An 11772-nucleotide genomic window follows, 5' to 3' on the forward strand; every position below is an offset into this window, starting at 1 on the left:
GGTGCAGGAAGTATAACAAGCTTTCAAAATACACATAAGACAGAAACTTAGCCAACACGACAAGACAAAGAGGAATTCTACCCAAAAGAAAGTTCAAGAAGAACTCACAGCCAGGGACTTGCTCAAAACAGATATAAGCAATATATCTGAACAAGAATTTAAAACAATAGTCACAAGATCACTAGCTGGGCTTGAAGAAAGCATAGAAGACACCAGAGAAACCCTTGCTGAAGAGATCAAAGACCTAAAAACTAGCCTGGCTAAAATAAAAAATGCTACAACTGAGATCTAAATACACAGTCACAAGTTAAAATAGAAAATAAGTTAAAATTATGGAAAATAAGCTGAAAAGAAGAGGGAAAGAAAACTATTAGATCATGAAGGCAGACTTAGGGGACTCAATAATTCCATCAGGTGAAACAATATCCTTATCCCAGGAGTCCCAGAAGAAGAAGAGTGGGAAAAAGGGGAAGAAGGTTTATTTGAACAAATTATAGCTGAGAACTTCCCAAATCTGGGGAAGGAAACAAGCATTCAAGTCCAGGAAGCACAGAGGACTCCCTTCAAAATCAACAAAAACATGTCAACACTACAACATATCATAGTGAAACTTGCAAAATACAAAGATAAAGAGAGAATTCTGAATGCAGCTAGGGACAAATGGTCCTTAAACCACAGGGAAAGCAATATAAGGTTAGCAGAAGACCCATCCACTGAAACATGGCAGGCCAAAAGAGAGTGGCAGGAAATATTCGATATACTGAATGGGAAAAGTATGCAGCCAAAAATTCTTTATCCAGCAAGGCTGTCATTCAGAATAGAAGGAGAGATAAAGAGTTTCCCAGACAAACAAAAACTAAATGACTTCATGACCACTAAACCAACCCCACAAGAAATTTTAAGGGGGACTTTTTGAGTGGACAAAAAAAAAAAAAAAAATTCCAAAGCAACAAAGACTAGAAAAGACCAGAGAACATTTTCAAAAACACCAGCTCTGCAAGCAACACAATGGCACTAAATTCATATCTTTCAGTAATCACTCTAAATGTAAATGGACTAAACACTCTAAACAAAAGACATAGGGCATCAGGATGGATGAAAAGAAAATAATATCCATCTATATTCTGCCTATAAGAGACTCATTTTAGACTAAAGACACCTGCAGATGGAAAGTAAGGGGATGGAGATACCTCTATCATGCTAATGGATGTCAAAATAAAGCCAGAGTAGCTATACTTATATCAGACAAACTAGATTTTAAAACAAAGACTGTAGGGGCACCTGGGTGGCTCAGTCGGTTAAGCGTCCGACTTCAGCTCAGGTCATGATCTCGCAGTCCGTGAGTTCGAGCCCCATGTCGGGCTCTGTGCTGACAGCTCAGAGCCTGAAGCCTGTTTCAGATTCTGTGTCTCCCTCTCTCTCTGACCCTCCCCCGTTCATGTTCTGTCTCTCCCTGTCTCAAAAATAAATAAACGTTAAAAAAAATTTTTTTTATTTAAAAAAAAACCAAAGACTGTAACAAGAGATGTAGAGTGGCATTATAGCATAATTAAAGGGTCTATCCATCAAGATCTAACAATTGTAAACATTTATGTCCCCAACTTGGAAGTACCCAAATATATAAATCAACTAATAAACATAAAGAAACTCATCTATAATAATACAATAATAGTAGGGGACTTTAACACCCCACTTAGAGCAATGGACAGATCATCTAAGCAGAAAATCAACAAGGAAACAATGGTTTTGAGTAACACACCGTACTAGATGGACTTAACAGATATATTCAGAACATTTCATCCTAAAGCAGCAGAAAACACATTTTTCTTGAGTGCACATGGAACATTCTCCAGAATAGATCTCATACTGGGTCACAAATCAGCCCTAAACAGGTACAAAAAGATCAAGATCATACCATGCATATTTTCAGATCACAACACTATGAAACTTGAAGTCAACCACAAGAAAAAAAAAATTGGGAAGTCTTCAAATACATGGAGGTTAAAGAACATCCTGCCAAAGAATGAATGGGTTAACCAGGAAATTTAAGAAGAAATTTAAAAAATACATAGAAGCAAATGAAAATGAAAACACAACAGTCCAAAACTTTTGGGACGCAGCAAAGGCAGTCCTAAGAGGGAAGGAAATACATTGCCATTCAGGCCTATCTCAAGAAGTAAGAAAGGTCCCAAATACACAACCTAACCTTACACCTAAAGGAGCTAGAAAAAGAACAGCAAATAAAGTCTAAAGCCAGCAGAAGAAGGGAAACAATAAAGATTAGAGCAGAAATAAATGATATAGAAATTTTAAAAAAAACAGAACAGATCAATGAAACTAAATTCTGGTTATTTTTTTTTAAGTTTTTATTTATTTATTTTTGAGAGAGAGAGCATGCACACGCAGGAGAGAGGCAGGGAAAAAGAGGGAAACAGAGGATCTGAAGCTGGCTCCATATGTATAGCAGAGAGCCCGATGGAGGGCTCAAACCCATGAACCATAAGATCATGACCTGAGCCAAAGGCAGATGCTTAACCGACTGATCCACCCAGGTGCCCCTTAACACTGGTTCTTTGAAAGAATAAACAAAATTGATAAACCCCCAGCCAGACTTATCAAAAAGAAAAGAGAAAGGACCCAAATAGATAAAATCACAAATGAGAGAGAAGAAATCACAACCAGCACCACAGAAATGCAAATAATTATAAAAGAATACTATGAAAAAATTATATGCCAACAAACTTGGAAATCTGGAAGAAATAGACAAATTTCTAGAAATTCACAAACTAACAAAACTGAAACAGGAAGAAATAGAAAATTTGAACAGACCCATAGCCAGCAAAGAAATTGAATCAGAAATCAAAAATCTCCCAACAAACAAGAGTCCTGGTCCAGATGGCTTCTCAGAGGAATTCTACCAGACATTTAAAGAAGGGTTAATACCTATTCTTCTCAAAGTGTTCCAAAAAATAGAAATGGAAGGAAAACTTCCAAACTCAATCTACAAAGCCAGCATTACCTTGATTCTAAAACCAGAAAAAGACTCCACCAGAAAGGATAATTATAGGTCAATATCCCTGATAAACATGGATGCAAACATTCTCAACAAGATACTAACAAATCAAATTCAACCATACATGAAAAGAATTATTCACCATGATCACATGGGATTTATTACTGGGCTGCAGGGCTTGTTCAGTTTTCACAAATCAATCCCCGTGATACACCACATTAATAAAAAAAAAAAAGAATAAGAAACATATGATCCTGTCATTAGATGCAGGAAAAGCATTTGACAAAATACAGCATCCATACTTGATAAAAACCCTCAACAAAGTAGGGAAAGATGGAACATACCTCAACATCATAAAGGCCATATATGAAAGACCCACAGCTAATATCGTTCTCAATGGGGAAAAGCTGAGAGCCTTTCTCCCGAAGGTTAGGAACAAGACAAGAATGTCCACTCTCACCATTACTATTTGACATAGTACTGGTGCATCAGCAATCAGACAACAAAAAGAAATAAAGTGCATACAAACCAGCAAGGAAGAAGTCAAACTTTCACTACTTGCAGATGACATGATATTCTATGTAGAAAACCTGAAAGACTTCACCAAAAAAATTGCTAGAATACATGAATTCAGCAAAGTCATAGGATATAAAACCGACGTGCAGAAATCGGTTGCATCTCTATACACCATTAATGAAGCAGCAGAAAAAGTAATCAACAAATCAGTCCCATTTGCAATTGCACCAAAAATAAGGTACCTAGGAATAAACCTAACTAAAGAGGTAAAAGATCTGTACTCTGAAAACTATAGAACATATATGAAAGAGATTTAAGAGGACACAAAGAAATGGAAAAGCATTCCATACTCATGGATTGGAAGAACAAACATTGTTAAAATGTATATACTACCCAAAGCAATCTACACATTTAATACAATCCCTGTCAAAATACCAACAGCATTTTTCACAGAGCTAGAACCAACAATCCTAAAATTTGTATGGAACTACAAAACACCCTGAATAGCCAAAGCAATCCTGAAAAGGAAAAACAAAACTGGAGGCATCATGATTATGAATTTCAAGCCATATTACAAAGCTGTAATCATCAAGACAATATGGTATTGGCACAAAACAGAGAGACAGATCAATGGAACAGAATAGAGAACCCAGAAATGGACCCACAAAGGTATGGCCAACTAATCTTCGACAAAGCAGGAAAGAATATCCAATGGAAAAAAGTCTCTTCAACAAATGGTGTTGGGAAAATTGGTCTGCAACACGTGGAAGAATGAAACTAGACCACTTGCTTACACCATACACAAAAATAAATTCAAAATTGATGAAAGACCTAAATGTGAGACAGGAAACCACTAAAATCCTAGAAGAGAACACAGGCAGCAACCTCTTTGACTTTGGCCGTAGCAACTTCTTACTAGACATATTTCTGGAGGCAAAGGAAACAAAAGCAAACATGAACTACTGGGACTTGATCAAGATAAAAATCTTCTGCACAGCAAAGGAAACAATCAACAAAACTAAAAGGGAGAATATATTTGCAAATAACCTCTCTGATAAAGGATTAGTACCCAAAATCTAAAAAGAACTTATATCAAACTCAACACCCAAAAAACAACAAACCAGTTAAGAAATGGGCAGAAGACATGAATAGATATTTTTCCAAAGAAGACATGCAGATGGCTAACAGACACATGAAAAAATGCTCAACATCGCTAATCATCAGGGAAATACAAATAAAAACCACAATGAGATACCACGTCACACCTGTCAGAATGGCTAAAATTAACAACACAAGAAACAAGAGGTGTTGGTGAGGATATGGAGAAAGGGGAACACTCTTGCACTGTTGGTGGGAATGCAAACAGGTGCAGCCATTCTGGAGAACAGTATGAAGGCTCCTCAGGAAAACTAAAAATAGAACTACCCTATGTTCCAGCAGTTGCCCTATTAGGTATTTACCCAAAGGATACAAAAATACAGATTTGAATGCAACCTGATGTTTATAGCAGCATTATCAACAATAGCCAAACTATGGAGAGAACCCAAATGTCCATCAACTGATGAATGGATAAAGAAGATGTAGTATTCATATACAATGGAATATGACTTGTCCATCAAAAAGAATGAATCGTACCATTTACAATGACATGGATGGAGCTAGAGTGTATGATGCTAAGTGAAATAAGTCAGTCAGAGAAAAACAAATACCATATGGTGTCACTCATATGTGTAATTTAAAAAAATGAAACAGATAAACATGTGGGGGGGGGGAGAGAAGGAAACAAACCACAAGAGACTCTTAATGATAGAGAACAAACTGAGGGTTGATAGAGCGGGGTGGGTGGGGGATGGGCTACATGGGTATTAAGGAGGGCACTTGTGATGAGCACTGGGTGTTGAATGTAAGTGATGAATCACTGAATTCCACTCTTGAAACCAAAAAAAAAAAAAAAAAAAAAAAAAGGAATAAGAAAGAAAGAAAAGAAAAAAAGCAATACTTCTAACTTAAAGAAAGGCAATAAAATAAAAAGCCATATTGAAAAACACAATTACTGGATTCTCTGTTGCTATTTCATATCGTAGAGTAGCTGTATACATCCAGAACGGATGAGACCTTTTCAACAGACCACTTCTAATACTCTCCAGTAGAACTGGATATCAAGAAGGGCGGGAAGCAATACAGAGCACCCCAAACTCTCATGCAACGCTGGTAACTTGGCACAGTTGTTCTGGAAAGCTGTTTGGAAGCATCTACTAATTCTGAACACATGTGTACCCTCTGATCCAACAATTCTACTCTGAGGTATGGAGCCAACAGAAGTTGGACATGTGTGCGAAAAGATATGGACAGAAATGTTTATGGCAGCACTATTCATGATAGCTAAAAACTGGAAACAACCCAGATGCCCATCAAGAGTCAAAGGGATGAATAAGTGGTCCTTTGTTCACATAACGAGGAGCTATAGCACAAGGACATAAAACAATGTAGATAAATCTCACCAATGTTGAGCAAGAGGCACCAGATATGAAAGTGTACAGTTATGATTCCATTTTATAAATTTCAACAGCCCAGGCAAAACATGGTAGCAGAAAGAGGGCAGGAAGGGGGCTTCCAGGACACTGAAATGCTGTTTTTTTAAATCTGGGTAGTGATTACCTGGGTTAGTTGGTGCGAAAATGCATTGAACGGTACACTTAGGATTTGTGCACTTTTCTCTAGATTTATTCTCCTCTGGTAACATTTTTTTTTCTTTTTAAAGACCAGGTTGAAAAAAGCCAGAAGTATAAGGCTATATATTGTATGATTCCATTTATATGAAATAACCAGAGCGAGCAAGTTCATAGGAACAGAAAGAAAATTAACAGAGGCTGGAGGGAGGACAGAATGGAAATGATAGCTTAATGTACAGGGTGTCCTTTTGGGGATGATGAAAGTGTTCTGGAATGAAACAGTGGTGAATGTTACCCAACGTGTGAATGCATGGAATGCCACCTAATTGCACAGTTTAAAGAGGTGGCTTTTTTAAATGTTTGTTTGTTTGTTTGTTTATTAGAGATTGGGGGTGGGGCACAGAGAGAAAGGGAGAGAGAATCCCAAGAAGGCTCCATGCTGTCAGTGCAGAGCCCGACTCAGGGCTCAATTTCACAAGCCATGAGATCCTGACTGGAACCAAAATCAAGAGTCAAACGCCTAACTGACCGAGCCACCCAGGTGCCCCAGGTGGTGACTTTTTATGTTACGTATATTTTACCACAATAAAAAAGACTGATCTTAAGGGTGTTTTTTTTTTTTAATTTTAGTTAGTTAATAAACAGTGCAATATTGGTTTTAAAAGTAGAGTTCAGTGATTCATCATACAACCGCCAGTGCTCATCATAACAAGTGCCCTCCTTAATACCCACCACTCATCTAGCCCAACCCCCCACCCACCTCCCTCCACCAGCCCTCAGTTTGTTCTCTGTCTTAAAAAAAAAAAAATATTGATCTGAGAAAAGCATGTTATTTCCCCCTTTTAGAGATAAGCCGAGGCCAGGAGCAGATAAATAACTTGCTCAAAGTTGACCAATGAATCTACAGAGTCAGAGCTCACCAAGGCCTGTCTGATTTCAGTGCCTTTCTCTTTCCCCAGGGGTAATGTGGCTCAAACTGTCATGAGTACATGAATCACCTGGGAATCTGGTTAAAAATGCAGATTCTGATTCAGTGGATCTGCAAGGGGCCTGAGATTTTGCATTTCTAACAAGCTCCCAGGCAATGATGGTGCTGCTGGCCCAGGGGCCACTATTTGAGAAGCAGGGCTCTAACCCAGCTGTTAACAGTGACAGTTTCTCCTTTATCTTTGCAATTGTTGTCCACAGAGGGTTAGAGAAGGTGGGACCCATTGGCATTGTGTTCTATCACCAGCAACTCTCTGTGTAGAGAGCACAGACATCTTCCAATCAGAGCAGGAGAAAAGGACCTGCCATCATAGATGGAGAGCTCCTATTCTTGGCTTTGGTGAAGGGGAGAAACATTCACAGATTTATTATGACACTGGCAGCAACATTCATAATCTCCTCAGCACAAGGGAAAGAAGCCCACTTAATGCCACAGTATTGATGGCTCCATGAAAGCCACCCTCAACGTGGCACCAAGCCACTGGTACCCCTTGGTCTCCCATCCTCTTCTTATACATTAGAGTGTCATCTCAAAGGACATCACGCTCAGGGCTCACAAGACAAGTTCGGGGGGAGAGATGGATGATGTCATCACCGGCAACGAGAGGTGAATGTTTTAAGTTAAGGATCTCTGTGCTCACCAGATGGGCTTCCTCCCTAAACATTCCAGACTCCTTGAAGATAGCTTCTTTCCTTGAAGCTCTCAAGGTATGTCATTAGAGTCTGGCCACCTCCCTCATCTTGTCCTCATTTCCTCTTGTCCACAAACGAATGCCATTCAAAATACCATCTCTCCCAGACAGGAACTTTCAGGGACTTCCTGGAATCTGGGGTGGAATCAAAGACTAATGATCAACATCACCATCTCTCTTCTTACTAATACTTCCAACCACCAGGAGCCATCTTTTATCCTGCATTGGAAGAGGGAAAACTCATGTCCCCATTGACCTCCATCAATGGGCCAGCCAAGCACTGTACCAGGTACTTCGCTGATTTGTTCTATCCTCATAGCATCATACATCGTGAGCATTGCTTGTTGAGAAACATAAAGAGGACTCATTAGGGAGCTAGCATTGGAATGCCTCGTGCTGGTTGCCTAGCTTGAAGAGGAAAGATTTGGAGGGAAGACCTAAATTCATTTCCTCCCCTAGTCACTGGGGTTGGATTTTTCTCTAGCCAAAAGTAAAAGAGTCTGAATTTGCTCTTTGTCCTAGACCATTTGTTTTCAACTATCTTTGCCCAAATTTTGCACTTTATGGCTTTCTTAAGAGAAACTCATGTTATTTTCATATGGTATGTAGATCCTACCTATTTATTTATTTATTTGTTTGTTTATTTACTTAATTTCTTCCTCTTTCTTTCTTTCTTTCTTTCTTTCTTCCTTCCTTTCTTCCTTTCTTCCTTTCTTCCTTTCCTTTGGGCTCACGGGTCTCAGGGCCTCAGGTGAGGTCTGCCAGTTTGGTGAGCTTCACAGTGTCAAGAAGGTTTTACTGACAGTGACCATCAGCTGGGCCTCCAGACACACTCAGACTATGGGTGGCCTACATGGCACCGGGCAGTGGGTCTCATTCGGCCAGTGGAGCTGGGGGTAGCAAAGCTCCATGCCTCCCTGGAGCAGAAAGCAGATAAAAAGCCTGTAGGTCAGCCTCCTGCTGCCTGTAGTCACTCTCACTGGTAACTCTATGCAGTCTTGGTTTCTACATATGGGTTGTACTGAGGATTCTAGCCAAGACTTACCTGTTGATCTTGTAAACCATGGACTGTGAAAGGGTAGGCTCCTTCCCTCCTCTCCCTCCTCCTCCACTTCCTTCCCAACATTGGGCTTAGGGATCAGTCCTAGAACTCCTTCTTTTCTCTTCCTCAACAATCTGCACTCCTACGGCTGTAAGGACCACCGTGGACATTCATACCTTTAGCCCCTAACTCTCTCCAGAGTTTCTGCCCTCTTGACATGTGCTTCTCTGTTCCATTTCATTCCTGTCTCATTGCTTCTGCTAGAATCCCCAGAGTTCTCCATGGTGCTGTACATTCCTGCCACCCTCACACCCAAGCCATCCCTGGGCCATTAGATCCTAGATCTCAAACACGTCTATATCAATTTCTATTCAACATTTTCAGTAATGGCTCCCTATACCTTCCCTTCCAGTCATGCTAGAATTTGGAATTACATGTGTTTGCTTCTCTGCTTATTTTCTGTCTCCACAAGGAAATTACAGTTCCAGCAAGCACCCATGCCTTTTTCACTCCCTGTGGTATCCCTAGTATCTAATGCACAGAGTAGATGCTCCATAAATAATCACTGAATGGATGAATGAATGATGATACGTGACAGGGATACCAGGGAAAATGCATCCTCTGGCTGCTTTGGTTGTTTATTGTAGGATAATATTGTCAAGTAGAAATTGCTGGTGGAAATGAAAGGTGATGAAATTGGGAAAAGTCTAGAGACAATACACAGGAGATCTGTGGGAATTTTATTTCTTTGAAACCATCTTGGACTCAAATCTCTTCAGATTCTGCAGCTTTTGTCTCCTTTATGTTGCCTCAGGCCCCAATGAGCTTTTGACTGCTGGGGGTGGGGGGGTGGGGGGGGGAGAGCTCCAGAACTAGAAACACTATTAATTCTTTTTTCATGGATGAGGAAAGAGAAGCTGCATTTAATTAATCACTTGGTCCACATTCAGAGGCAGAAATAACTGGGATTCAAATCCAATTCAATATGAATCCAATTTGATCTAAATCCAATTCAATCCAAACCTAACTCCAAGGCCAAGTTCATCGCTTTCCAAAAAACCACTAACAGCCCACATATCACAAAGCTTATAGCAGCCACTGAATGCCCTCCCTTCGCTTCTCTTGACCCACTCACATTTTAATGATTTCCCATCATATGATTTTTGAAAATACCTGAAAATGCATTCCTGCAGGACAGACTGGGCAAAAATTCTTACTTATTGTAAAGATTGGAAAGAGGAACTTGGGGTAATGGGTGTTTGCTTTATCATTTAGGAATATTCAATTCTGCACCAGAGAGAGAGAGAGAGAGAGAGAGAGAGAGAGAGAGAGAGAGAGAAACAGGATGTATGAAACCCATAAGAAGGGTGAAGCATAGATGGAAAGTAAGCTGGTAACTTTAGACATGGATAAAACACATCGGGACTGTTAAATAGAGATCACGAATAAAGGAGGAGCTTGGAGACGTAGGAAGAATTCGTATCACACATTCAAAATAGAAGTAAGACAGTAACTGTATAATATACTAAAAATAGAGTGGATAAACAAAATATTTGATGGAACAAACAAAATTTCACTTATAAAAAGAAGGGGATGGAAAGATTAAATCATAAGTCATGAGCATGCTGTGTCTGGATTGACAGCCACATCATCCTATATTGGTCTCCCATTGGTAACACCAAACATGGCCCCATTCTGGCTGTACATGTCCTCTCCCAAAGAATGCAGATAAAATTCACAGCTACTCAGCAAGCTAATGGATGAACTGCTGGGGCCAGGTTTAACTGTTCCCATTTCTCCCCCATGACATATGTATCTTGGTTCTAGGCACCCTCCATCTGCTGGAACCCCCCTGGTCTTTTTAACCACACCAGCAGAGGGGAAGACACATGTAGCATACAGATAGGATATATGGATATTGAACGACCCAGGGTAGAGTAGGTATAAAGTTTCTACCTTCTGGCACCTTATTCTATGTGGGTTAACTTTCCCCTTGCTTCTTGCTGTGTTTTAAATGGATTTAAACCGTGTGACTACACCATCTTAATTTGGTCTGTGAGCCTTTCTGTTCAGTGACCTTCAGAATTCCCTGCCTGCTAGTATTTGGGGCTACATTGCATCAGGGTAATTTTCCACAGCACACATGGCTGACCTTGAACAAACCTGTGGGTTAGAAGTTTTCCTATGACCTTTTGCTTTCTTTGTTATGCCTGCATGCTGCCTCATAGTCACCTGGATTCTCTCCCTCAAAATCTGCTCCTTACTCAGGTGATGAAACTTTCTTACCTCCATACACTGTCTTACTTAACAAAATTTGTCGTCTTGTGTATCATTCTGTCATCTTACTGCTATTATGTCTAATTTGAGGTTGCAGAATCAACCTTCAAAACATATTCTCCTTAGAAATTTAAACCTGTAGGGGCACCTCGGTAGCTCAGTCGGTTAAGTGTCTGACTTCGGTTCAGGTCATGATCTCATGGTTCCTGAGTTCGAGCCCTGTGTCAGGCTCTGTGCTGACATCTTGGAGCCTGGAACCTACTTCGGATTTTTTGTTTCCTTCTCTATCTGCCCCTCCCCCACTCACACTCTGTCTCCCTGTCTCTCTCTGTCTCTCTCTGTCTCTCTCAAAAATAAATAAACATTTTTAAAAATTTTTAAAGGAATTTAAACTATAATTAGGTTTAATTTACAAATTAAATAAATTTATAAATTATTTTAGAGTACACTGCCACCAAGTGGTAGGGGAGCCCCAGGCACAGCTATTTCTATCCTTTGCATTCATGAAGGAGTAAAAAGAGGGAAATGACAAGGTTCCTAAGGGTACATACAGCACAGAAGCCCCTTGGCCAG

Source organism: Panthera onca, chromosome C1, assembly GCF_046562875.1.
Source record: "Panthera onca isolate mPanOnc1 chromosome C1, mPanOnc1 haplotype 2, whole genome shotgun sequence".
Classification (NCBI taxonomy): Eukaryota; Metazoa; Chordata; class Mammalia; order Carnivora; family Felidae; genus Panthera; species Panthera onca.